This window comes from Xenopus laevis, chromosome 4S (genome assembly GCF_017654675.1).
Source record: "Xenopus laevis strain J_2021 chromosome 4S, Xenopus_laevis_v10.1, whole genome shotgun sequence".
Lineage (NCBI taxonomy): Eukaryota > Metazoa > Chordata > Amphibia > Anura > Pipidae > Xenopus > Xenopus laevis.
Genome location: NC_054378.1, coordinates 50979581 through 51007349, shown reverse-complemented (window position 1 = coordinate 51007349; position 27769 = coordinate 50979581). Strand labels below are relative to the sequence as shown.

The following is a 27769-nucleotide window of genomic DNA, read 5'->3' as shown; positions in this document are numbered from 1 at the left end:
CTTGCATTTGGGTGGCTAAAACGGACCAAGATCTGCTTGTTTGGCAAGTTGACAAATGGGCACCTTAAAGGGCACGGCAATCTGAATAACACAAAACATAATTCTAAGCAACTTTCCAATATACAGTTATTAAAAATGTCCAGTGTTTTTTAAGTTATTTGTAAAACCAATTGCTACTGAAAGCAGCATTTGCTTACCTCCTGGTTGTTTCTTTTTAAACAATGTTGCAAAAGTATTAGTTCCCCTGCAAAGACAGGTCTATTAATCAGCTGCTTTGTCTTACATTATTTCAACAGTCTGAACCATCAGACAGACAAACGCTGCTTTCAATAGCAATACATATACAAATAACTTACAAAACATAGAACATTTGTAATGAATGTATAAGTTGCTTAGAGCTTTAGTTGCTTTGAGGCAAAAACATATTTTTACTTGTAGCCTTTAGTTTGATCAAAAGTCAGTATCAAGTCTGGGACAAACATTGACAGGCACCTCTCAAAAAAATTAAAAGTATACCTCTTTGTATTTGCTTTTCAGGTCTTCTTGTCTGGTGTCAGGTGATGCAGAAGACAAACTGGATTGTGAGGATTCACTGATTGCATCTTCAGACTGAAGGGATCTGCCCAATGACTGTATTGTAACCAACAATGGCAGGGAGACAGGAATGGAAGGGATACGTAATTAAATTCGGATTCATCCCCAATATATTAATGCAGTAGCATGCTACTGTGTGACGATGCTGCCAGGTTGGTTGGTTGGTGCCACTTACAATATTCAGTACTACTAAATAAGGCAGTGCAAAGAGTGACTTTACTAAATGTCAGGGAAATTCCATAAATGGAACAAATTATATTTATTCAATATTAATATTATAACTGTTGGATATCCTTTGTTGGGAAACATTTCAAAACATACCTTGCCTGCACCACCCAGGTCTACCACTTCCTGCTGGCTCATTTCAGCTGTTGTTTATTCAGGAGACTTTTATGCCCCTAATATAGTCTTGGTTAAAAAATTGACTATTGATGTGTGAAGCAGAGAGTTTTTTTGTATCCCACAATGTCAATAGGCCACAACTGACTGATCCCTCAGTTTCTTACTGCACTATAAGGGGATGTATCCACAGTTGCTTGCAGATTTATGATCTATTTCCATTCCTCTAACACCAAATACCACCGAAGATGCATCTCAGGGTTATCCTACTAACCTGAAAATGGTTAATGGACATATGCCAGGTGTAGGATAATTGTGCCTTAACAAGATGCAGAATGATGCTCCATAGATCATTATGCATGTTAAACATGTAATGCTGTGTGCTATAAGCTTACTATCCAGTCATAATAATGAAGATTGCTTAGTGTCTTGCTTCTTCTAAAATCTACCTTGATAACCCAAAAAAGGCACCAGAGTACTAACTGCCTTTTATATCCCATTATTTGGTCAGCCAGAGTATTAGCAGACCATGAATTACTCTACATTTCTTGTACAAAGGACACATTTTCACACAGCAAAATGCAAAAAAAGCGAATTTTATACTGCTTGAACAAGGTCTATATCATAAATTTGTACAATATGGGCAAACCTGGTTATGACCTAATGTCAGTTGGCAACTTGAATGTGTAGACATTAGAAGTTATAAAATACACAGAGGTCATGGATCATTAGATCAACTAATTCTTTCAATGGGGCGAGGATGTCCAATTAGACTTGCCATTATAAAGCTTGTTACAGTTTCGTAATTATTTGAGACCAGTGTGCCCAGATCTCCTGAACACAAACACAACACTACAACATAATTGAAAAAGGGCACTTTCCCTTGTGTTAACAACATTAATAATTGTTCTTGTTGATTATGGATGACACATTTTAAGCCTACCTATGTAAACTAACCTCAGAGATAATCTGTCTCTGGTCGTTTGTTACATAGACCGTTTCCATGAGCGTTAGAATCTAGAAGGAAAAAAAAACAAGCTGTAACAAAAAAAAAAAAAAAAATATATATATATATCGTCATTCAGGAGGATCAATAGAAGTAGTGGAGATCGCACTCACAGGTCTTAAGTGTAGTAAATAGCTTTTTATTGTGGACAATCGCTGACGTTTCGGCTGATACAACAGCCTTTCTCAAAGTTTTGAGAAAGGCTGTTGTATCAGCCGAAACATCAGCGATTGTCCACAATAAAAAGCTATTTACTACACTTAAGACCTGTGAGTGCGATCTCCACTACTTCTATATATATCTATATATCTATATATCTATATATCTATATATATATATATATATATACATACATATACACATACATACATACATACATACATACACACACACACACACAAACACACATGAAAGTTTGGAAACCCTTTAAACAATTTTGGATGAATATAATATGACATTTGAAGTCCTTAATGTAGATGAAGAAAACTGAGTTAAACAAACAAACCAACAATTATTATATTTGTCATGTATTTATTGGTAGAAAATGATCCAATAACATATCTATGTGTGGCAAAATTAAGTGAATCACTAGGATTATCATATAATTTGAAGGCAAAATCAGTCTGGTGTTTTCACTCAACAGGATACGCCATCTTCCACATTTCCGGCTTTCTTCGGATTGATTTCAATGAAAAGTTTTTTCTTAGTAGGTTTAAGGTATTGTGGTCCAAATTACAAAAAGACCCCTCATTCACAAAAGTCCTTAGCTTCCTGGATAACAGGCCCCATACCTGTATCTAGTCTAGGTTGTATTTGCTATGCTATCAAAAGTGTGTAACGAGCATGATGACTGTTCCAATAATATTTTAGTGCATCTAAAAATTGCTAAGGGGACAAAGAAAATGGATGAAGTGCTTACCCTTAAAACCTCTCACAAAACATGCATTAAGATATTAGTGGTGACCAAAACAACTAAATTTGGAACACTGAAGATTGCTTACCTTTTAGTTTAAAGCACATTGTATGGGCGTTGCCTTCCTTTTGTATGTCAGCATTAGCTCCATTCTCTAGCAGGGCCTCAATAATTCCTTGATAGCCCCATCGAGCAGCTACTGTATGTGGAGAGCTGTATCTCCCTTCTCATTAACCATATCAATTTTACAGGAGTTTAAATCGTAATAGACTTTCACACACTGTAAGAATAAATAACAATTAAGGTGTGTGTGTGTGCACCTGTTTTAAATATAAATCTGTAATTCCCTACCCCACTGTACAGTTTACAATAGTTTTCCTAAATGAGTAGAAAGAAGTGCTCACATGTTTCAGAAATAAGCAGGTAAACTGGTAAAGCCAAGCATTTCTTCTGACATTTTAATCATATTTTAACACTGGGAGGCACTGTTTACAAGGATGTAATTTTATGTACATGTCACTTTATAAACAGAAATCCTCACTGTGCAAAATAGTCTATGCCCTTGCAATTTAAAGAACATTTATAGAAACTGAAATGAAATGAAAATGTGTTCTTTTCCCATTTCAGTCAATTTAAACTAAACCACCAAAATAAGAAAAATAAATTGTAATTCTAAACAACGGCTTGCCTGGCTAAAGAAACATAGCAATGGTCAGATCAGCTCTAGCTATGTCTCTACTTCCCATAATGCATTGCACATTTCTGTGATTCTCTTTCACAGGGCTGTTATGTCATAAAACATGCACTACATAGTGAGAATGGGAGTCTTGCCTGAAGGAGAGCTGACAATCAATAGAACATCTCAATAATTAGTCAGGACAAACACTGGAGGAAATCACAAGAGACATGAAAATATTAACAAATAACTTTAATATAACGGAGCATTGTATACAAGTTGGCTTAGAATTATAATTTCTATTTTTACGCATAAAAAAATACTTACATCTTCATGCCCATATGTACAAGCTAAATATAGTGGTGTGTTGCCATTATTGTCTTGTATATCACTGCATGCTTTATAATGCAATAACAGAAGCTTAAAAAGAAGAAAATAACATTAATAACATCAATGAGTGTGAGATCCATAAAAGCAAGTTAACCTCTACCAGCAACACATCATACATATGTCTACACATTATTTGTAACTTAGTAGATGAGGTTGGAAAAACACTCATGTTCATCAAGTTAGAACTTTTTGCCTAACTGAAACCTGCCTACTAGTTGATTCAGAGAAAGGCGATTGAAAATCCCTTCTTTTTTGACTCCTAAAATAGCAATCGCACCAGTTCCTGGATAAACTTTTATCTCTAAAATGAACTGTCCACAGTATGTTGCCACATCATAAGGATTTATTTTAGGTTAGCAGCTTCTTATACTTGAACTGCTGTACAAAAATTATACTTTTATATTAATATTATTTTATCTTCAATTCCTTTCCACTTCTCCCAGGAAAGGCACACCCAAGTAAAATAGATAACAAGCCATAATAACCATAATAAAACAACTTCAGACTACACATTATAAAAGATTTTAGATAAACTTTAAACCTTAAGCATCTTACTACAATCTTCTGGTGGCCTTTCTGGCAAGAGAGATGAAGTGGTGTTGAACCAAGATAGTCTGTGGCACTAACTATAGCTCCTTTAGAGATGAGTAAGTCGATACACTGAGCCTGGCCTAGGGGAAAAAAGGGTGAAGTCAGTGAAGTCCTAAAAACGGCAAAGACAATTTATAAATCAATAACAGTATTATAACAGTATTATAAAATATTAAAAATACTACTATTATCAAGATATTATAAATATGAATATGTTGTATATACAAACTTCTAATGTGGAACTAGAACAGGTGATGCTCTGTTTCAATATGATCAATATGGGTCCTATGGTATAGTACAAATATATATAGTGTGCGGATGTATGTGACTAAATCTTCATTTATGAAATACAGTGTGTACAAAATGCAATGCTTTATTCTGTGACTGGTTAGGGGGATACATTGATGCAGTATCGGTGTGCTCATCCAATATTCTCAATTATTTAATTAGATTAAAGTAACAATTACATTTACAGATACCTGCCCAATAACATTTTCCCAAAAATATTTCTACAGCATCCCAACAAGAACAGAAACAGCACTGGCATTGAGGAATAGGTGTTTACCTACTTACCACAAAGTGCTGCAATGTGAAGGGGAGTATAACCTCGGTCATCTCTAGAGAATGGGGTAACAACTGAAGTATCATTAAGTTTCCTTAAAAAAAACAGGAGACAAATTATTTTTTCACTAGTTTTGAAACACTTTTAAAACAAATAATGTGGGGGTGTCTCAGGGTTCTGTAATTGGTCCTCTGTTGTTCTCCTTGTACAATCTCTCTTAAGGATACCTTATATCTTCATATATCCTTAAATACAACTGTATGCCAAAGACATCCATATATAATTAGAGACCCCTTCACTAACTGCTGAAGTTCAGACCCAAATTGCTTTGGCAGTTCAGACTGCTTAGTAGCTATCGCTTCCTGGATGAACAGCACTTTACAAATAATGTGATACCTACATATATACAAATTACTACTAATCTATGTCAAACAAGGTACAATGAAACACAAGCAACATGGATGGTGAAACACTCCATTCCTGTTGGGTGAATGCTGCTTCTGCAATTCAAAAAAGTCCACTAAAGCTGATCATACCGACTAAAATCTGGTATGACAGGGTCACCAAACTAGCCAATCTTTGACCAGTTTGGCCACCCAAAATCTAAATCACGTAGATTTAGACACTATTGGGTAAATTTATCAAAGAGTGAAGTTCCGCCACTAGAGTGAAATTCCGCAGCTCTCCATTCATTTCTATGGGATTTTGAAAGGCGTATTTATCAATGGGTGAAAGTGAAAGTTCACCCTTTGATAAATACGCCTATAAAAATCCCATAGAAATGAATGGAGAGTGGCGGAATTTCACTCTAGTGGTGGAACTTCACTATTAACTTCACTCTTTGATAAATATATCCGTATGACGCTCAAAGCATCACAAAGCAAAAGTGTCAATCGACAGCTCCCCGTAATAGAACTGTTTTTACCCAGAATCCTGCTTTTCACAGTTGTCACATGAGCAGAGTGGGTGGCAAATTTTTTGAACAATTTCTTCATCCCCGTCACCTTGGCTCAGTAACTTCTCCACTTCTTTTTGATTTCCCCTAGCAATGTGCTTTAAGAAACAGAAATAGAATATGGAAGACAGAAGGAAGGGAGATGATATCAGAACAAGGTTTTCTGAGCAAGATACAACTAAACTTCTTATTAAGCACAAATATACTGTAAATATTAATTTAAACCTAATCAACATGGAAGCAGGGTAAGCTTCTTCAGTCACTGTTCCAACAGCATAAGAATGGTACAAGCTGACTGCTAAATGGTTACTATGGTTTACTTGGCTGAGACAAACTTTCCACCTTTATTTGTTAAGTCCATTCATTTTAAAACTTTTACTTATTACAATATTGTAATTGTGCTGGTTTATTCAATATTTATGCAAAAACCCTAATAATTGTTCCTTTTCTTCCACTCCCTGCTCCCTGAATTCCCAAGGCTGTGCAGGGTGTAGTCGGCACTCAGCTCACTGCACTGTAGGATAGGAACCAATCAGAAGCTAGCAGGAACCGATAGGGAACTGAAGCCTGTCTTTGGCTGTCCCCCTCCTACTGTGCTTCTGGGAGGGACCGTAAGGACATGCCCACCCCTCATTTGAAACAGGAACAGGGACCAGAAATCATCTATAGAGAGCTCTAATAAAGGAGCTATTTTTAAAGATGATAATTTTTAGCACCATGTAAAATCAACACCATATATTACTCATAATTGCCTACAAAATTAGAGTTTTTTGATAGTCTTCGTATGCTGTGTGTACTTTACATAACAGTACGAGTCTAGGGATGGGTTACATTACTATCTTTGCCACAGTGGCAGAAGTATTGGGTGGGGGATGCTTCTGGCAGGTATAGCGCTACCTATTAAAAATGGCATCGTGGTTCAGGAGCAGTAACCTGTAAACTGTGGTTGCAGGGCGGGGGGGGGTTCACATTGTTAGTTACAATAGTGCTTTCAAATCACAAATTACACAACAGTAAAAAGACATAAAAGTGAAAATGTTTATATGAAAACCTCATTGAATGATGAACAAATGCTGGTTACATACCTCTCTGACTAGAAGAATGCATGATCGTCTGTACCACTTTCCTCAAGCATAATAGTTTCTGCAGGGGGGATATGCATCTATTCAACCGACATAATACACGCTTTGCACTGGGTATGTTAATGCTGCAAAACACAGTGGAGTTTGGGGAAACACTGCAGTAAAACAATCAATGCATCTAAAAAAAATAAAACCTACCCTTATTAATAAGTTGGCCCTTCAAGATGAAAATTATACCATGAATTAATAGTTAATTGTTCCTACACTAAATACGTGCCCTTTTTCTTTTTCCTGGTCTCGTCTCTCAACTGTATCCCATAAAAGCAATTAATTACCCAGAAAAGTCCACGTACCAGTGTCTTTCAGGCTATTTCTCTAATGCATTGGCATATTCCTGTCAGCTTAAAAAAAAAGATATCTGGAATTAAGTATTGAAATTGCTCTTAATACTTCTCAATTACCTGAACTCCTTACACCAATATCCTTTTGCTGGTGATCCTGAAGACTTCTTGTAATCTTGTTAAATGCTGCATCCTGACAATGATACAAATTGGATAATCCACAAAATAACACGGTCAGTCTATACCTTATGATGAGACATTGAAGAGTGTTGACTTCAGCAAAAATGGTAGCAAACTTCATAGTGTGGTTGTTATTACAGTTATGTGATATATTTCTGTTTTTTGTTTAAGACAGTCAATTAACTACAGCATACATAGTATCTGCTCCCACAGGACAGTAGTATAAAGGCAAACTTATTTTCCAGAATGTAACAGAACTATCACAACAATGAAAATGTAATCATTTTTATTAATTAAAATAAGAGACTTTCTAATTACAGAAGTCAAAGCCAGATTTTGGGGGTGGTGGGAGGAACCTTTGCCTAGAAAATGTATTACAGATAAAGCTTTCGAAATAATTGACTGGTACAAATTCTACATGCTGTTGTTACAGTTTGAAATATTACTAACATTAGTTTAATACATTGCTCAGCAGCAGCAGTACCCTCAGCCCCTAATGAGGATGCTTCCCAGTGTTTACCTAAAATTGTCAGAGCAACTGGTTAGGGATGGGTGAATTTTTTCGCCGAAAAAATGACACCTATAGACTTGTCGGCGAGCGACAAATTTTTTTTGATGCCCATAGACTTTAATGGCAGTCTGCGACATTTCGCCGCCAGCAAATTTTTGGTGAAAAGAAATAGGTCAAATTCGCCCATCCCTACAACTGGTATTTTTCTGTTGATGCTGAGAGATGTATCAAATAACTGATCAACCTTTACCATTTAGAGGGTTACCTAGCTTTCAGAACTCTTATGAGAAGGGGGAAATGTACAAAAACCAGTAAAAACTGCATATGGAATCAACACCCAAAAGCATGATAGGGGTTAGTGTAGATTTTCCAGGCTGATTAGTAATAAACGGCTTACTTCACTTGCTTCAATTGTTCCAACTTGTTTGAAGATTAGTTCATAAATACCATGATGTACATACATCTACAGAGACAGATAAAATGAATTCACAACAGAAATGACAAAAAAAAAAGTTTACTCACAGCCTATCTATACATGGTTTAGTGGATAAGTATATAAGTAGATATAAATTGTCAACAGGCCTACAGTTCCCATTTTAAGTCTTTACTTCAGGAAAAACAGACAGCACTATTGTAAATTAGGTGTAACCCTTTTAGGCCATAACATACTTTTTATCGAGTATCATCAGACCCCAAATCCCAAAAAAAAAGTTGTATTTGAGACAGAGAATATCGCATTGCATGGCCATTAAACACAGATTCTTACCAAGTGTGAGTCTCGTAGTAAATGCTGAAGGCATCTTGTATACAGGGCGTTCACAGAGTCCTGAAATAGTAAAAAAAATAGTGCTGTTAGAACTTGCCAATAACAAAGAATTTTTTAAATACTATGAACTCACAGAAAAGAGCATTCAATCTATAAGTGTCTTGCTAGTTAAAAGCCTTCTACTGTAACAGGTTTGCTTATTTATAGGGATGCACAAAATCCAGGATTTGGTTCGGGATTTGTCAGGATTCGCCCTTTTTCAGCAGAATTCGGAATCCGAATCGTAATTTGCATATGCAAATTAGGGACGGGAGGGAAATCACGTGACTTTTTGTCACAAAACAAGGAACTAAAAAATGTTTTCCCCTTCCCACCCCTAATTTGCATATGCAAATAAGGATTTGGTTCAGTATTAGGCCAAATCTTTTGCGAAGGATTCAGGGGTTCGGCTGAATCCAAAATAGTGGATTCAGAGCATCCCTACTTATTTATGAATGAATTATTACACGCATTCAGAACTATCTGAAATGGTAATTTTGGGCATATTAAGAGTGTTCTTTAAGGTGAAATAGACATATTATTCTATATGACATTGTCGCATTCAAATGCCTGTTTTAAAAAAATTAATTAAGTCATAGCTATATCTCTTTTGCAAAACCATTCAACTGCCTGCCACTATTTCTGTGGGGTCTTGTTACATGCTTTCATAGCTTCAAATAAGAAAAGAACCATCAAAAAATAAAATTACTAAGGTGGTCATGACCAAAGAATAATTGGCCTGCAAATTAAAGTCCGAAGCAACAACATGATCATGATGGCCTTTTATGTCTGACCCTACAAGATATACAAGTGCACAGTAAGTCTGGAAATGTATGGATTACTCCAGAAATTTTGCTTTGAGATCTATAGGTTTCGTTTTGATGGCATTTATTTACACAAACACACTGAAAGAGAATAAAAAAAAGCCTTACAATGTAATGGCGAAGGTTTTTCCTTTTAACTTGAAATGTGCTTCGAAAAGACGCAAAACTTCTCAGCATTCTTTCACAAAAATTCTCTAACATCTTCTATATTTTTCAGAGTGCAAAATTTTGAGGGTGTTGAGTGTTCTGTGGGACAAAGTAAAATAACCAAGACTTTAGTACTCTGTTACATTCTCATAGTTCATTTTCAGTCTTCAGAGTTCTTTCCATGCAACCTAGTTATACTAAGGGCATATATATAAATCTATGGCTGTCTTGTTTCGGCAAACAATTGCAGACACAATGAGATCAATTGAGTGTTCTACAATCCATTGCTATGGCTTAGTGATTAGCTTGCCAGGTTTTAGGTGCAACGGATTGCAGAGAATGTGAGTCTCACTACTGGGTCAGAGTTCTGCTTGTTTGCATGAACCTGGAAGGGCATAGCTGCATAAATATGCCCCAATCTGGCTAGTATTTGTGGTGATAACATCTGAGTAGTGGCAAGCAGGATGTTTAGAGCCACTGCTACATTAAGGTCCAGAAGTCTGGTTGTCACACATTCCCCAAAGTAAAGTGAAACCCTGCTATAACATGACATGTTCTAAAAAGGGACAGTTTCTTATGATACCATTAGTTAATAACTCAAAACCTTTACTACAATGCTGAAAGTATTAAAACTGCTCTAAGCAGAAGTTGGAATATTTTTTTACTAAAGATGGTATCAAGAACAAAGGTTAGAAAAATAAGCTCCTTATTACTTAATATCATTATTATAAAGAAATGTAAATACCAGTATTTTGCTCTTTTTCTAATGAACGCGCAATACACAGAATGTTAAAGCTTTCCTCTTTTTCATTGTAGAAAGTCTCCTCAAAAAGAATTGGAACGGTGAGGTGGTAGGCAAACCCTGAACCCAGTTTAACCAGGTTTACTTGAATAAAGATCTCCTTAAATGATAATAAACACAATTTTATAGTCAATAAAATATTTTTTAATAGTATATATAAATATTTTTCCACAAGTTATCTGTAAGGAGGGAAATCTCCTGCCCCTCCTTCAACAATACACACGAAAAGGGGAAATTTGAGGCTCAATCACAGCTGTGAAATAATTTAAAAACTGTGGCTCACCCGGTGCTTAAAAGAACCTGGGTGTAAAGACCTCAGGTCTATCGCGTTCAGGCTCGACCACTACACAACAACAGTGAATGTTGGAATTTAGGCAATAAAATGTACCGCACTCACCGATGCAGTCCGGTGGCTCGGGTGCAGCACCCCGAACCTGTAGTTTTGGGAGTAATATCAACGACAACCGGAAATGTACACGCACTCCTGGAGCAAGCCAGTGCCGATAAAACTTGATTTTATTCCAGTTAGCTAAAACAATGAGTCCTAACGCGTTTCATATTTAGAGATATGTAATAATAGATGCATATGCATAGATGTATCTATGATTACATATCCTTTATCTGCACCAGCTGGCTCCAGGAGTGTGTGTTCATTTCAGGTTGTCGATGGTATTACCTTCTTCATCAATACCAAACTTAAGAGATACAGTATATAATTCAAGCAGAACGTCCGGGTCTACATTGTAGTGGCATCACCTCAAAGAAAGCATTTTCGGACACACTACATTTAAGTCCTGTCATCCAATACTTGTTTAGCTGTCATAAGCTCATAACAAGGTAAATAAAAATATAACATATTGTCATTACAGACAATGTTAATATAGTATTTTAAGAATATCCAGGAAATCAGAATTGAATGTAAATTGATGTTTCATTGATATTTGGCTTGTGGCTTCCATCTACTTCTACTACTGGTTTTCCTTCAGGCTCTGACCCATAGAACCTTACAGTGAACTGTATGAAGGCCAGATGGCATATTAAACTACAAACTCATATTGTTATTACAAATAACAATTCTAAATGATCAGCTAGTAGGACATTGTTTTATATATTACACTAAACAGCAGATCATATATCATCTGTTGTAAATAGAAATAGAAAAAAAAGATGACACTGTAGAAATCAATTACTGTAAAAAGACAAGCTATGTCCTGATCATTTTCCACCAAAAGGTTCAGAAAAAAAGAATGAAATGAAAACACAGACACAGCAGCTGTCAATCACTGGACCTTTCGGTGTACAGTATGGTGGAGATTATGACACTTCATCCCAGTCCATCATCATAGACTAATTTACTCTTGACATATATTTAATTGGTGGCTCATGGTGATATGTATTGTGTTTTAGAACTGACACTTGAATGTATGATGGATAAGTATCTCACTCAGTATGTTAGTAACAACTCCCTTGTTATATTTTTATCCATGTTAAGGGAGTTAAAATATATTTTAGTTCAGTTTCCATTACAGCTATACATTTGTTTTCTTTTATTTTAAAACATATTTTTATTGAGGATTGATAAAGTTAACAATAAAATGAAGGCACATATCCTAATTAAACTCTTTTGCCTTGAAATGTCAGCGTAGTGCTGAGCAGTTTAGCTTCAATATACAGAATTGTTTTGGAAATGAAAAGAAAACACGCAAATATAACAAGGGACATCCCGACAAAAGGGCAAGTAAAGCTCTAGCACTAATGCTAAATTACAGGGTATGTTTTACCTGTTACACTACAATGTTAAGTGTGGATAACCCTGTTGATTTAGTGACTCCAGGGGAAGTTTTCCAATAGATCTACTCTCTCATGTATTATGTTATTGTTGTGATTGAATTTTAAATCCAAGCACTCTGTATCATACCAGGAAGTGTGTTGGGAAGTTCTAATGCTCAATTAACTGCCTGATTTTTGGCCAGATATTGATTGGGGAAGCCTGTCGGAGGGCCCCATACATTGCCCAATAAATTAGCCTGTTGGCAGTTTATGTTAGCCAGTGTATGGCCTCCTTTAGGAGTATGGACTTTACCTTTGAATGTGATGCGCTCTTGATGCTGTTTGTGAGTAGGCTACTGGAGTTATGTGATTGTGTTTAAAATATTTATCAAACAGATTTATACTATCACCTTTTCTTTTATCTAAATTGACTGCGTGTAAGTACAAACCCAAAAGAGGAGCAGGATCTGTGTGTGCACCTCAGGTGGATTCAACTAACCTTGTACTTGAACACCTTTTAACCCTATTGTGGCTGCCCTATGTACCCTTCCTTCTTGCTTTTTAGATATCTTTTTTTTAATGTTGGCCATGTGTGAGAGCTAGAAATAAAGAAGCAGCGGGGATTCTCAGCAAAGTGTCATTGTATTGATAAAAGCTTCTCTAAGTGCTGCTAATTGCCTTCAGTTTTCTGAGCAAAAGGTCTGTCTCGTCTCACCAATATGGGTTGGTGTGGGAGCTAGCTCAATGGTTCCCATTTAGAAGAACAAACATTTCTCTTTAATTTGTTCCCAAAAATTTTCATTCTCTTCCTGGAGCAGTTGTTCTGGGAACCTATAAACCCAAAAATATTTCCCTCACTGGAGCTGGGATAGGTAACACTGTGCATGTCAGCAGAGCAGGAACGTACTGCAGCTGTCAAAGAATCTATCTGGATGATAGTGTGTCAAGATCCAAAATGCTGAGAAAAACAGACCTAAAGAGGTTAGAAATTTTAACTTTTAAATATTACCTCACCTACTAAGAGAAAATAGAAGTACAAGTTTCTAGAAAATGGAAATTGTTTACAATATGCAAGGGCTTGAATGCTTAAGCAAACATGCCTTGAGAATGGGAAATGCATACATTAAGCTCTTACCAATAAAGCACTTAACTTTCTATAGTGCACACTAAATATGGCTACAGAGAGTTGGAGATATATTATGCAAGAAATCATCTAGCTATCACAACAGAAGTATACATACATTTTTCACCCAAAGTAAAACACATTAAATACATATCAGCTTGCACATAGTGCAGCTATGTTTAGCTTATGCACTTACAAGGCTGCAGTAAATTGTGGTATGTGTGCTGTAACAAAATATGCACCTTGGCCTTATAGTCTTATTGTCATGTTGCACCACTGCTATGCCCAAAGATGTCCACCCTGCCCTCTCCATGAAGTAACTTATTTGTATTTTATATGTATTTATAACTGCAACTAAAAGCAGCATCTGCTAGTCCTCTTCTATTGCCATGCCAATTCTAGCATCATTAATCAGGCTGCAGTCTGTCTCAGCATATGGAAGGACTATGGGATTTAATTATAAAGGAATCATTTCCTCTGAAGGACTATTTGTTGAACTGTGACTTGTAATTGAATGTTCACTTATAATAAATGGTACTTGATTGATTGGTGGTTGTACTATGGGGGTGGGTCCTGGTGAGGTACATTGCCTTTTTGGAGGGGATCAGTAGTTTGTGTGTTGCATTACTAGGCAGGCTTAAGATAGAGCAAGATAATCTCCTAAATATTGCCTGTTTTGTCTTTTACCTAATAAAACTGTTCACTGTTACAACAAAAAATAGCTGCAGCATTTGTTTCCATTTTCTCTTTGGGCCCTGACTTCCTACACCAAAGGCCACACTGCAACAATGTCAGTATGTGGTAACCAGGGTTGCCATAAAAAAATATTAGGGCCCCAAAAGACTGCTATGCCCCTGATTCACAAAATTCTACCTCTGCACTTCCTAAACCAACCATTTTTCCAGTATGCCACACCCCTTTTCATGGTAGCTCTACTATGCTTTAACTGGGCCCCTGCTTATGCTGTCCCGGTAAAGCATCCCTAGTTATAACAAAGCCTTACAACTGTTTTAATAAGGTGTCACGTGACTAGTAATGTTTATGTTCTCTATATTTTGTATTTTATAATAAAGTAGTGGTTGTAAAAAGCAAGAATGTGAATTTGTTACACTTCACGGAGTAGTTCACATTTAAGCTAACTTTAATCCTTCAGAGAATGTCCAATTCCTTGCAACCTTTCAGTTTGCCTTTTTTATGATGTATAGTTTATCAATTATTTACTGTCTTTTGTGGACTCTTTTCAGCTTTCAAATGGGGTTCACTAACCCCAGCAGAAAAAAATAATGGGTTGTTTTTTATCAGTTTAGTTGTTTACCACAAAAACTTTTTTTCAGTTCTGTTTGTTTTATTTTTTACAGGTTTTCCAAAATTTAAGTCTAAAGTTTAATGTTCTTGCCTCTGGCTCAGTACTCCAGGTGCAGATTCAGTTACAATTTGCTACATTAATTGATACATTTCTCAGCCTCAACTCTGTGATATTAGCAACAATTGTATCAATTAGAACAGCTGCCTTTTACAAAAACTCTGGGATTCTGCAGATCAGGATATCTTCAAAATGTCAACGGGGCATCTGCCATGAACTCGGCAGTTTAACTCGGGGTTTAATAAGTCTCGAGAAACTCTAGGGGGTTTTTATCTACGAAAAAAAATTGTGTTGTCCGACTAGAAGAAAAAAATCAGACTTTAACAAATAACCTCCTAAAATTCAATATTAGAAAAAAAGTCACAAATACATAACAGAAAGCTTTATTTTTGCGGAACTATCTGAAAACAACTAAACTGAAAAAAGGTGACCAGGTGAGAGAAACTGCTTTCAATAGTAATGACATTAACAAATAAATATATAGTGAATGCATACTGTAAATTTGCACAGAATTACATTTGCTTCCATTAAGCAAGCTTTAATATTTGCGTTTACAACCCTTTTAAAAGCTGTTTATTATCCCAGACCAATGGCATTACACTTAGAAGCTGCTTATAAATGCCGATCTTTATGCTTTTCTGATTAAAATATCCTGCTGCTTTGCATTAAGGGGATACAATGTGCTGCAGGATTGCTAAATAATGATGGGATTTTACAGTTATGCCCTTTTATGCCTACTTTCAGCTATAAAAATGAAAAAGAAAGCCAAATAGACCATCATCCATTATATTAATCTAGCTCGCTTGCTGCTTTCACAGAAAATCTCACCTGTTCAGTGCCGGGCCATGCTGGGCAGGCACCCTAGGCAGGCCCGTGCGCGCATGCCCATGCGAGAATTTGCGTTCGCATGCGCGAATTTGCGCACAAAGCGCGAAAACTACATAGAGTCGGCCACAGAAGGGAACCAGACTTGGGGTAGGCGACAGAGGAGGTACGTGCCTGGCGCCCTCCCAGCTTTGCACCCTAGGCACGTGCCTACTCTGCCTACCCCTAGTTCCGGCCCTGCACCTGTTCACCTACTACCATGGTGTTGCCTTCATCTAACAAACGCTGAAAAAGTCTACATTGTGATTATGATCATTATTGTTACTTATAGCAAAACGAATTTTAGTTGGTTATGAATATACTACATAGTTTCTACAGTATATGTAGCCCATGTGCTCTACATTATAGGAGAACCCACAAGTTAACTTTAACTTAATAAGTGTTCTCATCAGCCTTGCTGATGCCTGTGAGGTGTTGATAACCCATGCAAATGCAAAGTGTAGCTCTTATTATTTGTAAAACATTATAATTTTAACATAACTCGTCCCTGAAACAATTAAATAATCTTTCAAATGGAAAAAGTTGTACTGCAATGGTTTTAAGCAAGCAGAAAAAACAACTTAACAGCATGAAAAGGCAAAAAGAAACGGCTATTAAAACATTTTTCCAGTGGCGTAACTACCGGGGGAGCAGGGGGTGCGATTGGGCCCAGCTGCACATCCTGCGCCAGGGCCTGCCCACCTCTAGTTACGTTACTGTATTTTTCTATTAATAAATATACATAACACATTACCTTTCCATTTTCTGTCTCAAATCCCCCTTCTGTGGGTTTCAAAATATACGAATCAAAAGGACATGCAGAATTCAAGATGCTGGAAACGCTCCCCTTGCATGGAACCAGGACCTTAAACAAAGACTTACAGTAAAAATCATTAGAGAATAAAATCACTAGATCCAACAAAGTGGAAATATGGACTTTTTGGTAAACATTTTAATGTGATCCATCTGTTAATAAATGTCAGCATTTAAAGATTAGCCAAACATTACTAGGTCTGTAGCTTTTTTGTGACTATTTAAATCCTTTAAAATGTATGTATATGTATGCACAATTGTCTTGTAACTTATTCCAGACAGTTGCTTAGACATTATGTTATGGCTGTTTTGGAAACGAATAAGATTATTTCATGCCAGCTATGCTTAATTTTCTGGAAAATGTTGCTTATTTGTAGCATTATGCTTTTTTTTTAAAAAAAAAAAAAGAGCTGATGTTAAATGTTTAGTGTTCAAGAAGCCTAAATTATAATTACAATTAGTTAAGTAAGTGAGTTTAAAATATTACTGTAGGGCTTGTTGACATAAGGTATCTTTTTTCTGTTTTGTTTTGCATCACTTAAACCATGATATTTGTTACACACACAGAACAGAGGATTCTCAGTCTCACATATTCACATTCATAATGAAAGCATCACAAGATCAGCCACAAGTCTAAACACAATATAATCCGATCTGCAAAAGGTCATTATTTCATCTACTAAATAACAAATTAGACATGTCTATTTTTTGGGGGTTTTTTTGTTTACCATTTGGTCCCTTACAAATCAAGATTTTAAATTCATTAATGGGGTTGTTCACCTTCCAACACTTTTTTTCAGTTCAGTTGGTTTCAGATCAGTTCACCAGAAATAAATATGTTTTCCAATTTTCCAATTGGTATATGTATGTATGCACATGTATTTTTATTTACATAGCTATGTAAGCAGCACTTTACAGCAGAACAATGAATTAACTTAACAAACAGGTACAATAACAAATACAAATAAACACAAAGTACAATAATAAATACAAAGTACATATGGGCTCTTACACAAGGGTGTTTGCTTCTGTGTTTTATAAACACATGCTGAGCAAATATATTGAGTTTAATCGCCTTTTCTTTCTTTTTTCTTTTTATCTGTTCCAAACGTAACCCTCTACTCTATCGTTAACAGTAAGAAAATGCAGTCTGCTGCGACTAAACAAACGCACTGAAACACAAATGGAGTAAAACGCAGAACGCTCATGAGTAATTTACAGCATGGCAGAATATAATAGAATCAATTAGCGAATGCATTTATTTTTGCTCAAACCGGTTAGGCGCTCGTTAAATGCATAAAAACGCCTGTGTGCAAGAGCCCTAAGAGCTTACAATCCAATGCATAATGCATCCCTTGCTTTTAAATGTATCATAATTTAGTCCCCAACGAGATCCATGACCACGTAAAAGCAGAAGAAGGCAGGCCAAGTGCTTTTATATAGCTCTAGAGATCTGCACAGGTCTAATTGGATGGACAAGCATTCTCACACAATCTGTATACGCTAAAAGATCGGACATGCAGCAGCTATATCCACAACCCAACCCACCATATGTGCAGAACTGGAAGTGACATCAGCATAAATCAGAATAAGGTTATCATAAACCTAGATGTGTTATTATCTGAGGGCAGCTGGGAATGGAGGCGGAAAAGCCTGTTTAATGACCAACACTACCACCAGCATCCACAGGTCCTACACCACTGTATCCTACATGTATCTGCTATACAGTAATTCGCCTTGATTCAGAATACTAGTGATTAAATGGTCAGAAGATTTGCATTATGCAGGGCACTTTTCTCTGCCTGCAATATGACCAACCTTTAATCCTGCCTGACATGTTCCAGGCAAGTCCAATCATCAATCCAGAAGAGGACATTTTTTCTGGCTTAATAGTTTATGCCTAGTTGCCAATATCTACACATCTAAGGGACTTAGTGCCAAAACAAATGTCACAAAGTGGACATTAAGTACTACAGCTTCTAATTAAAAATAGTGTAAATGGGAGCACACCCTGTACACTTGGTGGAATTTTCCTTTTCTGTGTTGTAAGCTTCCTGATGCTGGCAAACACTTGGCCTGCCTGACAGGTATCAGTCTGAAAATCAGCCAGATATCAATTGAAAGATTTGAAAATCCTGTCTAACCAGAAGCGCATCGCTGGTTGAAGCTGTCCTTTATCCGTCATATGTCCCATTTAGGCAAACAATCAGATAAGAGATGCCTTCCCATAATTTGGAGCTTTAAGGATATTGGGTTTCCCATACCTTTCTGGATGCAATTTCTCAGTAACTACAGGGTATAAAGTAAAAGGTCTAGTCACTGAAATAAGTTTTGAAAGCAATTATCAACATTTCCAGGGCACAGAGATTTAAAATCAGGGAGTATCACATGTGGGCAGAGTAGGCACCTATGAGTCAGAAGTGTTTTGTTTTGATGCCAACAACTGTGGATGCAATATACATGTATGGGATCCGTTATTGGAAAAACGATTACCCAGAAAGCTCAGAATTATAGGACAGCCATCTCCTATAGATTTCATTTTAAAAAATGATTCCCTTTTTCTCTGTAATAATAAAATAATAAAACCTGTACTTGATCCCAATTAAGATATAACTAGTCCTATTGGAAATAGAACAATCCTATTGGGTTTAATTAGTGTTTAAATTATTTTTTAGTAGATTTGAAGTTCGGACTTACAAATTATGCAAAGACCCCTATTCGAAAAAAAACCCAGGTCCCAAGCATACTGGATAACAGGTTTCATACCTGTACTTGTCTAATTTGGGACACTTTCGGGTGCCCACTGCACAGTTGGGGAGTTGGGTTGGCTAGAGAGGGGTTAGCCCTCTTTTGTGAAAACAGTGTAGTTCTTCTTAAGCCATAATTTCAATTTACACTAGATGGTAACATGGAACAAGGTTTTAAAAGTGGTTGGACTGGATTATTATCTCATTGATGAGACACTGATGTTAGGTTTGATATAAGCTCAAATAAGGCAAATAATTATTAAATATGGTATGAATATTGTGTTTGTGTGCGATACTTACAATTCCATGTGCCTTTGCAACTTTATCAACTATATCAGGCCTCTGTTTCTGGAAAGCTAAATGAAAGGGATTGTTCAAGATGTCTTCATCATACATAGCCATAAGAAGTTTCAAATCTGCAAGCAGCTTAGTGACAAGTGCGGAGGCATGTTTATTTGTGCCTCGTCATATCGATTTTATCATTGTTGAAATGCTGGAAAATCTTTGCAGCTGAAAGCATTCCACCTGTTGAAAAAATGTGCAAATATAAAGTTCGATTAAAAGTTTACAGAAATAATTGGCGACTCTGAACAAAGGAGGAGATAAAACAGTCTTAATAAACATCGCCAAAGGCCAATGGCCTCTGTTTGCAGGAATTTTTCTTCTCCAGGCTCTGAATTTTCATACAGGAAGGATGAGTTTAGTAAAAAAAACATCTTCAATGGAATTCTATAAAACAATGGGCTGTGAGGAAAAGCAAGAAAGGCTATGTCATTTTTATTCTTATTTTCAATGGTTCGCTGATCGTAGTTTATTCTGCACAAAACTTTTTCTGCTTGTTTTTTCTATATATAAATGTAGGCTGCCATATGGTTTACCTTTGTTGCCATTATTTTGTGATGATCACAGCCAGGCACATTTCAAGCAGTAATGCCACCTGAGACAGCCTTCACATGCTGCCGCCCATCAAAAAACTTCGACTTCAATACTTCACCAAATTAAACCTGCCGAAGTGCTATGTTAGCCTATGGGGACATTCTACAACCATTCTCTAAGTCTTTAGAGGTCGAATAAAAATCCTTCGATCGATCGCTAAAATCGTTTGAATCGTTCGACCGCAGGATTGCCAAATTTGTTGAAAAAACTTCGAATTCAATATTCAAATTCGAAGTTTTTTAATTCCATGGTCGAATTTCGAAGTTTTTTGTACTTCGAAATTCGACCCTTGATAAATCTGCCCCTAAGTCTACATTAAATAAACCCAATAGGCTGGTTTTGCCAGTAGGGATGCACCGAATCCACTTTTTTGGATTCGGCCGAACCCCCCGAATCCTTCGCGAAAGATTCGGCTGAATACCGAACCGAATCCGAACCCTAATTTGCATATGCAAATTAGGGGTGGGAAGGGGAAAACATTTTTTACTACCTTGTTTTCTGACAAAAAGTCACGCAATTTCCCTCCCCACCCCTAATTTGCATATGCAAATTAGGATTCAGATTCGGTTCGGCCAGGCAGAAGGATTCTGCCAAATTCGAATCCTGCTGAAAAAGGCCGAATCCCGAACTGAATCCTGGATTCGGTGCATCCCTACGTATTTTATTATTAACATGTATTTATATAGCGCCAACATATTGCGTAGCACTGTACAAGCTACTGTTTTATTATTACAGAGAAAAAGGAAATCATTTTTAAAAATTTGGATTATTTGATTATAATGGAGTCTATGGGAGTCAGCCATTCCGTAATATGGAGCTTTCAGGATAATGGGTTTTAGGATATACCTGTATCAGGTGTAAGGTGACAACCCAATCATGGACCTCACTCCTCTTTCATGACATTGTTTATCCTTAGCCCCATACCCAGTTATTAATAAATATGCCTGTTAAAACATGTGCAGGGGAGCTCAAGCAAGACAAAAAGTTTACGGCCATGTAGTATATCTCTTCAGGGCCTATAAAAAGCGATTGTAAGTAATTAATACACAAGGGTTAAAGATTGGATTAATTAAATGATTGTTAAGACCCCTGTTTGTTATAAATAATTATAAAAAGTGAGGTCAATTGCTGGTGATAAATTGATGAAAATGATTAGGTGAGTAGGGGGTGTTCTCCAGAGGTGCCTCATATCATAACTTTGGCTCCCTACAAAAAAAAAAAAAAAAAAAAAAAAAAAAAAGAGCACAGGAATTGTGCCGCAAAAATGATTGGGAAACACTGGATACAATTAAGTACAATTCACACAAAGTGCAAAGACATATTTTTGTCAATAAGAGTTCAATAGATGCAGTCATGAACAGGTGTTAATTGAAGGGTTTCCTATGTCAGCTCCTCCACTATGATAATTCTTAAGATCCCTTAGTTTAAGAAGTCATCCAGCCTAATCCACTCAGCAAAGAACCCAAGAAATATCCCACAAGAGGTTGTTTTCAATTCCTGGATTTTGCTTTGCTTCATAATGTGGACAAATCCACTGAAGCATGTCAAATGGATTTCACGGACAGTCTAGTTATTTTCTCTTGGGACATGTAATCCAGAAGGGTCGGGACCTGGTGTTTTCTGGATAAGGGATCTTTCCGTAATTTGGATCTTCATACCTTAAATTATGGTCTACTAGAAAATCATGTAAGCATTAAATAAACCCAATAGCCTGGTTTAGCTTTCAATAAGAATTATTTATATCTTAGTTTAGAGCAAGCACAATGTACTGTTTTATTATTTCAGAGAAAAAGGAAATCATTTGGAAAAATATTAATTATTTGATTATAATGGAGTCTATGGGACACGGGCTTTCCTTAATTCGGAGCTTTCTGGATAACGGATCCCATACCTGTATCTGTTAATCAGAGTGCTCAGGACCTGGGGTTTTCCAGATAATGGATCTTTACGTAATTTGGATCTTCGTACCTTAAGTCCCCTAGAAAATCATGTAAACGTTATATAAACCCAATAGGCTGGTTTTGCTTCCAATAAGGATTAATTATATCTTGGTTTAGATCAAGTACAAGGTACTGTTTTATAACAGAGAAAAAGGAAACCATTTTTAAAAAATTGGATTATTTGGATAAAATGGAATCTATGAGAGATGGCCTTTCCATAATTCAGAGCTTTCTGGATAACAGATCACATACCTGTACTTTTAAGAATGTCTTCTTTGACTCCAAATTTCAAATGTTTGTGGGCTTATGGAAAAATCTGACTGTCAAAAATGATGGGGGAAAAAAAACTCTAAAAATTGAGATCATGTCCCGAAAAAACTGGAATGAATCAAATTTATGTCCCGAAAACTTGAATTGATACATACATATAACTTGGGACAAAGAATTCACTTAGAGCAATGTAATCAACATAAAAAGGGAAACATTTTTTTTTATCCAGAGTCTCAAAAAATAGAAAATGGTAATTTTAACGAGATAGCAAAGACTTTAAATAAATCCCAGATGGTATGAGGGAAATAGGTTCTTTTTGAGCTTCCTTGGTTTTGGGATATGGGATTATACATCACAAAACCAGTAGTAAGCCTCTTAGCTTTGACACAAATACATCTGTCACAGCATAGGCAAGCAAATAAAGAACTAGCGTTTACAGCAGATTCCAGTAGCAATGTAGTCTATGATGTGTAACCTTGGGGCATGATCTGCTTCTGACATCCTATATGAGGTAGTGTGTGTAAATGCATATCAAATAGACAGTTTGGGGCACATTTACTTAGCTCGAGTGAAGGAATAGAATGAAAAATACTTCGAATTTCGAAGTGTTTTTTTGGCTACTTCGACCATCGAATTGGCTACTTCGACCTTCGACTACGACTTCAATTCGAACTAAAAAATCGTTTGACTATTCGATAGTCGAAGTCGAAATAATACATGCAATACCATCAGTAGAGGTCTTGTAAGTACGGTAGGCATTTCTGCTGAATCGGTGGAGGCGTTTGAAGTATATAGGCGGTGATATATTTAAGGGGAGAGGAATGGTTCTATCAAGGAACTGCACCAATAAAAGCTATATCTACGCACAGGGTGCTAATTAACCTAATTGGAACTTACTACACCATATAGTGTTTCTGATTTCTCTGTTGCCCCAGGCGCTGATCCACGTTTTTGATTGTGACCCCTATGCCTGCACTTAACCCCTGCATTTAGCTATAATCTGTTGTGTGTATAAGCACTACAATTACTACAAATACAATCAAATAAAAATGCATATTATGAAATTACCTAGCTATTAGACTGATACAAACAGGCTAGAGGGTGGTGGTTGAGACCAAATAAGAGCTGAATCTAGGCATGCAACAAATTGAATATTTGGTTTGAAATTCAGCCAAATCAGAGCATTTTTTAAGCAGGATTCAGATTTGGCCAAATTCAAGAGCCAGGCGAACATCAGCTATTTGTGCCTCCATGCCAGCATTTTCCAGTGCATGAGTGGTTGGTTTTGGTATGGTATTCTGCAGAATATGGAATATTATGTTGTATTTGAGAAGCTATTTATGAACAAAATAAGCATTTTAGTCATGACAGTTTTCCATCATGCAAATGCTTATCATTATAAATCATAACAGGAGCAAGAAATGATACAGTTAAATGTCCTAGTTATCTAAATAGATGTTGTGGAATAAATGTAGGCTTGTGTTAGTAACTGTTCAGAATTCTTTATGACGAGCATACAAGTTTGCTATTTACCTAACAGAAATATCAAATCAGGGCCAACTTGGACATTTGTCAGATCCCTGTGGGAATAAAACCAATTAGAGTTTCTTTACTTTTGTGTAAACAGCTAACATCCTCCTCACTGGGAAGAGCCTTTTAGTTTCCAAATGAGTTAGGCTCAAGTCCATATAAAAAGCAACAATACAAAAGTCAATCAATTATTCGTTGCATTGCCTCCAGCCTCACAAGCAAAGAATGGCTTCATTTCCTCAATACAGAACCACCACCGCCCCCAGCCCAGCTTGACTGAAAACCACAGAAGATCCTTTAGCAGTGTCAGAGGGTCGGCTTCATGAATGTTGCAGGGCTGGGGGGCTTTTGGAGGTAAATATTTAGGGGGTTATTTATTAAAGTCAGAATGCAAAAAAATTGGAAATGTTTTCGTTTTTTTGGCTATAAAATCCGAATTTTTAGTAAAAAAAACAAACAAATTTTTGTGATTTATAATACCCCTAGCGTGGAAAAAGTCAGAATTAGAAAATCCGGCATCTCAGACCTGCCGAGTTTGTATATAAGTCAATGGGAGAAGTTCCAAGGTATCCTGATCTGCACTGGGTTTCATGCAAAAAATTTGAGGTTTTCGGGGGGAAAATCTGAAAAATTCGTACGATTCAAATTTTCAGACGGTTTTCACGTTTTTTTTCTAATGTTTTCCTGCACTACAATTTTTCGGGAAAATATATTTGATAAATAAGGGAAAACCTTGCGGAGTTGGTCGGCGTTTATATCAGAAAATGAGATAAATTCAAATTTTGATTAACCCCTTAGCGTGCAGCATCTCTTTAATACGGACATGTTCCTAAGATTTTTATAGGTATGTATCAGTATCGCTTTAAATTATTAACTTACATTGAGCACTATAGGCAGAGGGAACCACATTCTTCTTTCACTTGCTTTAGAAAAACCTCATGAAAATCAAACATTAATCCCTTCATCAAAAAAAAAAAAAAAAATGAAAAAACACAAAAACATATAAACCATAAATTTGAAGAGCACACCAATTATGCTTGAATTTAAAATACACACAAATATACAAGAAATAATATACCTTCTCATTACTTCCCATTAAAAAACAAAAAGAAGAAAACAGATATCACTGAAGCCTTTCATACCCTAGCTGTTCCTCTCCATTTTGGAATTTCAGCATCTACCTGGTTCCTGGGATTCAAATTAACACCAGCTCCTCTTTACTTCTTCATCTGCAAATGCACCATGCCTAAGACTTTTTCAAACCTGCATTAAACTTGAAACATACTATACTAGGGTTATTGAGCAATAACCAAATGAAATATCTGAGGATTAAATAAGACATGTTCCTCCAAGATACTCTCTAATGATGTTCTAATAAGTTGCACCTGATCAGTCCTGTTTCCATCCTGCCTGATCGACGAGACGACCGATATATAAGGCTTTTTTTTCTCAATATCTGTCGATTGTCTCCCACCACACACACAACGATTATCACACGATAATATCAGTGCATTTAAGGCCACCCTAAGCTGATCTTATCCAGTACCTTTGATTCTGAAAAATCTTTTAACCTCCTTCCCATTCTTATCATTCCCACTGATGGTGTTATTATTCTGAATGCCATCTCATCTCCTGTGTATGCAAAAACGGATCCTCCTCCTCGCTGTCCTCCTGGAAGGACCTTAACTCCTAGTTCATTGTTGCCACAGGCATTTGAGTGGACCCACTCCCCCACCATGGCTGGACACCCTGACATAATCTTTTTTCTATATAATGCTGTCAAACATCACATCACCACCCTATTATCAAGAATTATTTTTTTTACTCATTCCATGGAGTCTTTTCTTGTCCTCATGGATGGTCACCAGGAATTTGTTCATTGATCTATTTAAAAGGTAGTTTAACTTCCACTTCAACGCTTCTTCCAGTTCAGTTGTTTTCAGATAGTACACAAGAAATATTTTTTTCAATTCCTTTTACAATGTTTCTAAGATTTAATTTTAAAGTGTACATTACTCAAATTTACTAAAACAAGCTCAACATTAGTTGCTGACATTTCTCTCAAGCTGCTTAGAAATGTATCAATGAATGTAGCAAATTCTAGCCGTTTGCAGAGTCTTTAACCCTAGTTTACTGAGCTGCTACTGAGAAACCACCTGAGGGTGCAAAATAAATCTTAGAAAAACATTTTTTAAAAAAAGGGTATATTGTGGCACAATGTTTAGAACGGCTGCCTTGCAATGCTTTGGTCTTAGGTTTGAGCTTAACCAGGGCACGATCTTCAAGGAACTTTTATATTCTCCCCATGTATGCATAGATTTTCTCCCGTGCGTAATTGTGCGTAACCGAGGACGCGCGTGCGTAATTGTGCGTAACCGAGGACGCGCGTGCGTAATTGTGCGTAACCGAGGACGCGCGTGCGTAATTGTGCGCAACCGAGGACGCGCGTTCGTGATGGCGCGCAAAGCACTTCGACTTCACAGAGCCAACCCACTTTTCAATGTTGTAACACTTGCAGGACTAGGGGTAGGCTGCATATAAGGGAAGTGCCTCTTGTGCTACCCCTAGTTCCGGCCCAATACTCAAAACACAAATCATAGAATTGGCATTTCACACCAAAATGTACAAATACCTTATTCATGCAACTAAAATAAAGCTTTGGGGGACCTAACATTGTTTGTGCAACACTTTTACTTCAATAACTGTCCTTGCTCCAATGTTACTGTGAATAGTCCCCTTGACACCTTTGTCTTCCACATATTGCCACAGTCGAGCAACATGGACAGCATTCTACTCTCTCTAGGCGGGTACCGACCTACAACCTGCCAATGTCTCAGAGAGAGCTGGGAGTTACAGTAAACTAACATGGCTCTACGTGCAAGGTGCAAATCCCTAGTTTGGGGTGAGAAGCACACCTCACAGACATAGTGTTTATGATAAACAGCTGCCCTTCATTGTCAGACCTCGCAGACATATAGTATAGTTTCCGGCACACAGCATATACTTAAAGGTTTGCTCCTTATTTCTTGCCGTGACCAGCTCCTTTCCACCTACAGTAGATTAGGGCTGCAAAATTAACAACACAGCTTTCAACCAATAGGCACGCTTCTTTTACCTACAGACGCTTTCTACGGCCAATCGCATCACAGCTAAGAGGTGGGCGTGTTACAAGCGCAGCGTGTCACATGCCAAAGCAGTGGAGATCGTCACCTAAACTGTATAAGAGAGCGGCCATTTTATGTGCTGGAAAGCAAATATTAATGAAACGCGCTGTGAAACTAATGCCTTTTGCTAAGTGTCGAACTCGTACTGGTAGCACTCCTGGTTTATTTTAGACGGACTGCCGTACAGTTAAATTACATTAAAACAAACGAATAACGTTATTCTCTGTACACTTTAAAAACAAAATTTGCCCTTCTTAAAGATGTCCGTCTACACCGGCCGAATATAATATCCCAAGCTGTACTGCTTTAGGGAATTGTCACGTGACTCATACTGATGCTGGGCAGAATGAGCTGCACAGGGAGAGGAGTCGGACGTGTTTGGAGAGCTCCCCGTTGGGAGAAATCACTGAGATCTAGTGGAAGAGCAGGATACCCTGTTTTGAAACTTGAGTTGCTCCCTCTAGAGCAGTTCTTTAACTTTTATCCAATCCTCCTGCAAGGGGAATACTCAACTGCTTGATATGGATTTCA

General features: G+C 36.9%; 1 pseudogene; it reads right to left on the bottom strand.

Moving 5' to 3' along the window:
* Positions 1 to 15: 15 nt before the first annotated feature.
* On the bottom strand, positions 16 to 19957 carry LOC108704065 (annotated as a pseudogene).
* Positions 19958 to 27769: the final 7812 nt, after the last annotated feature.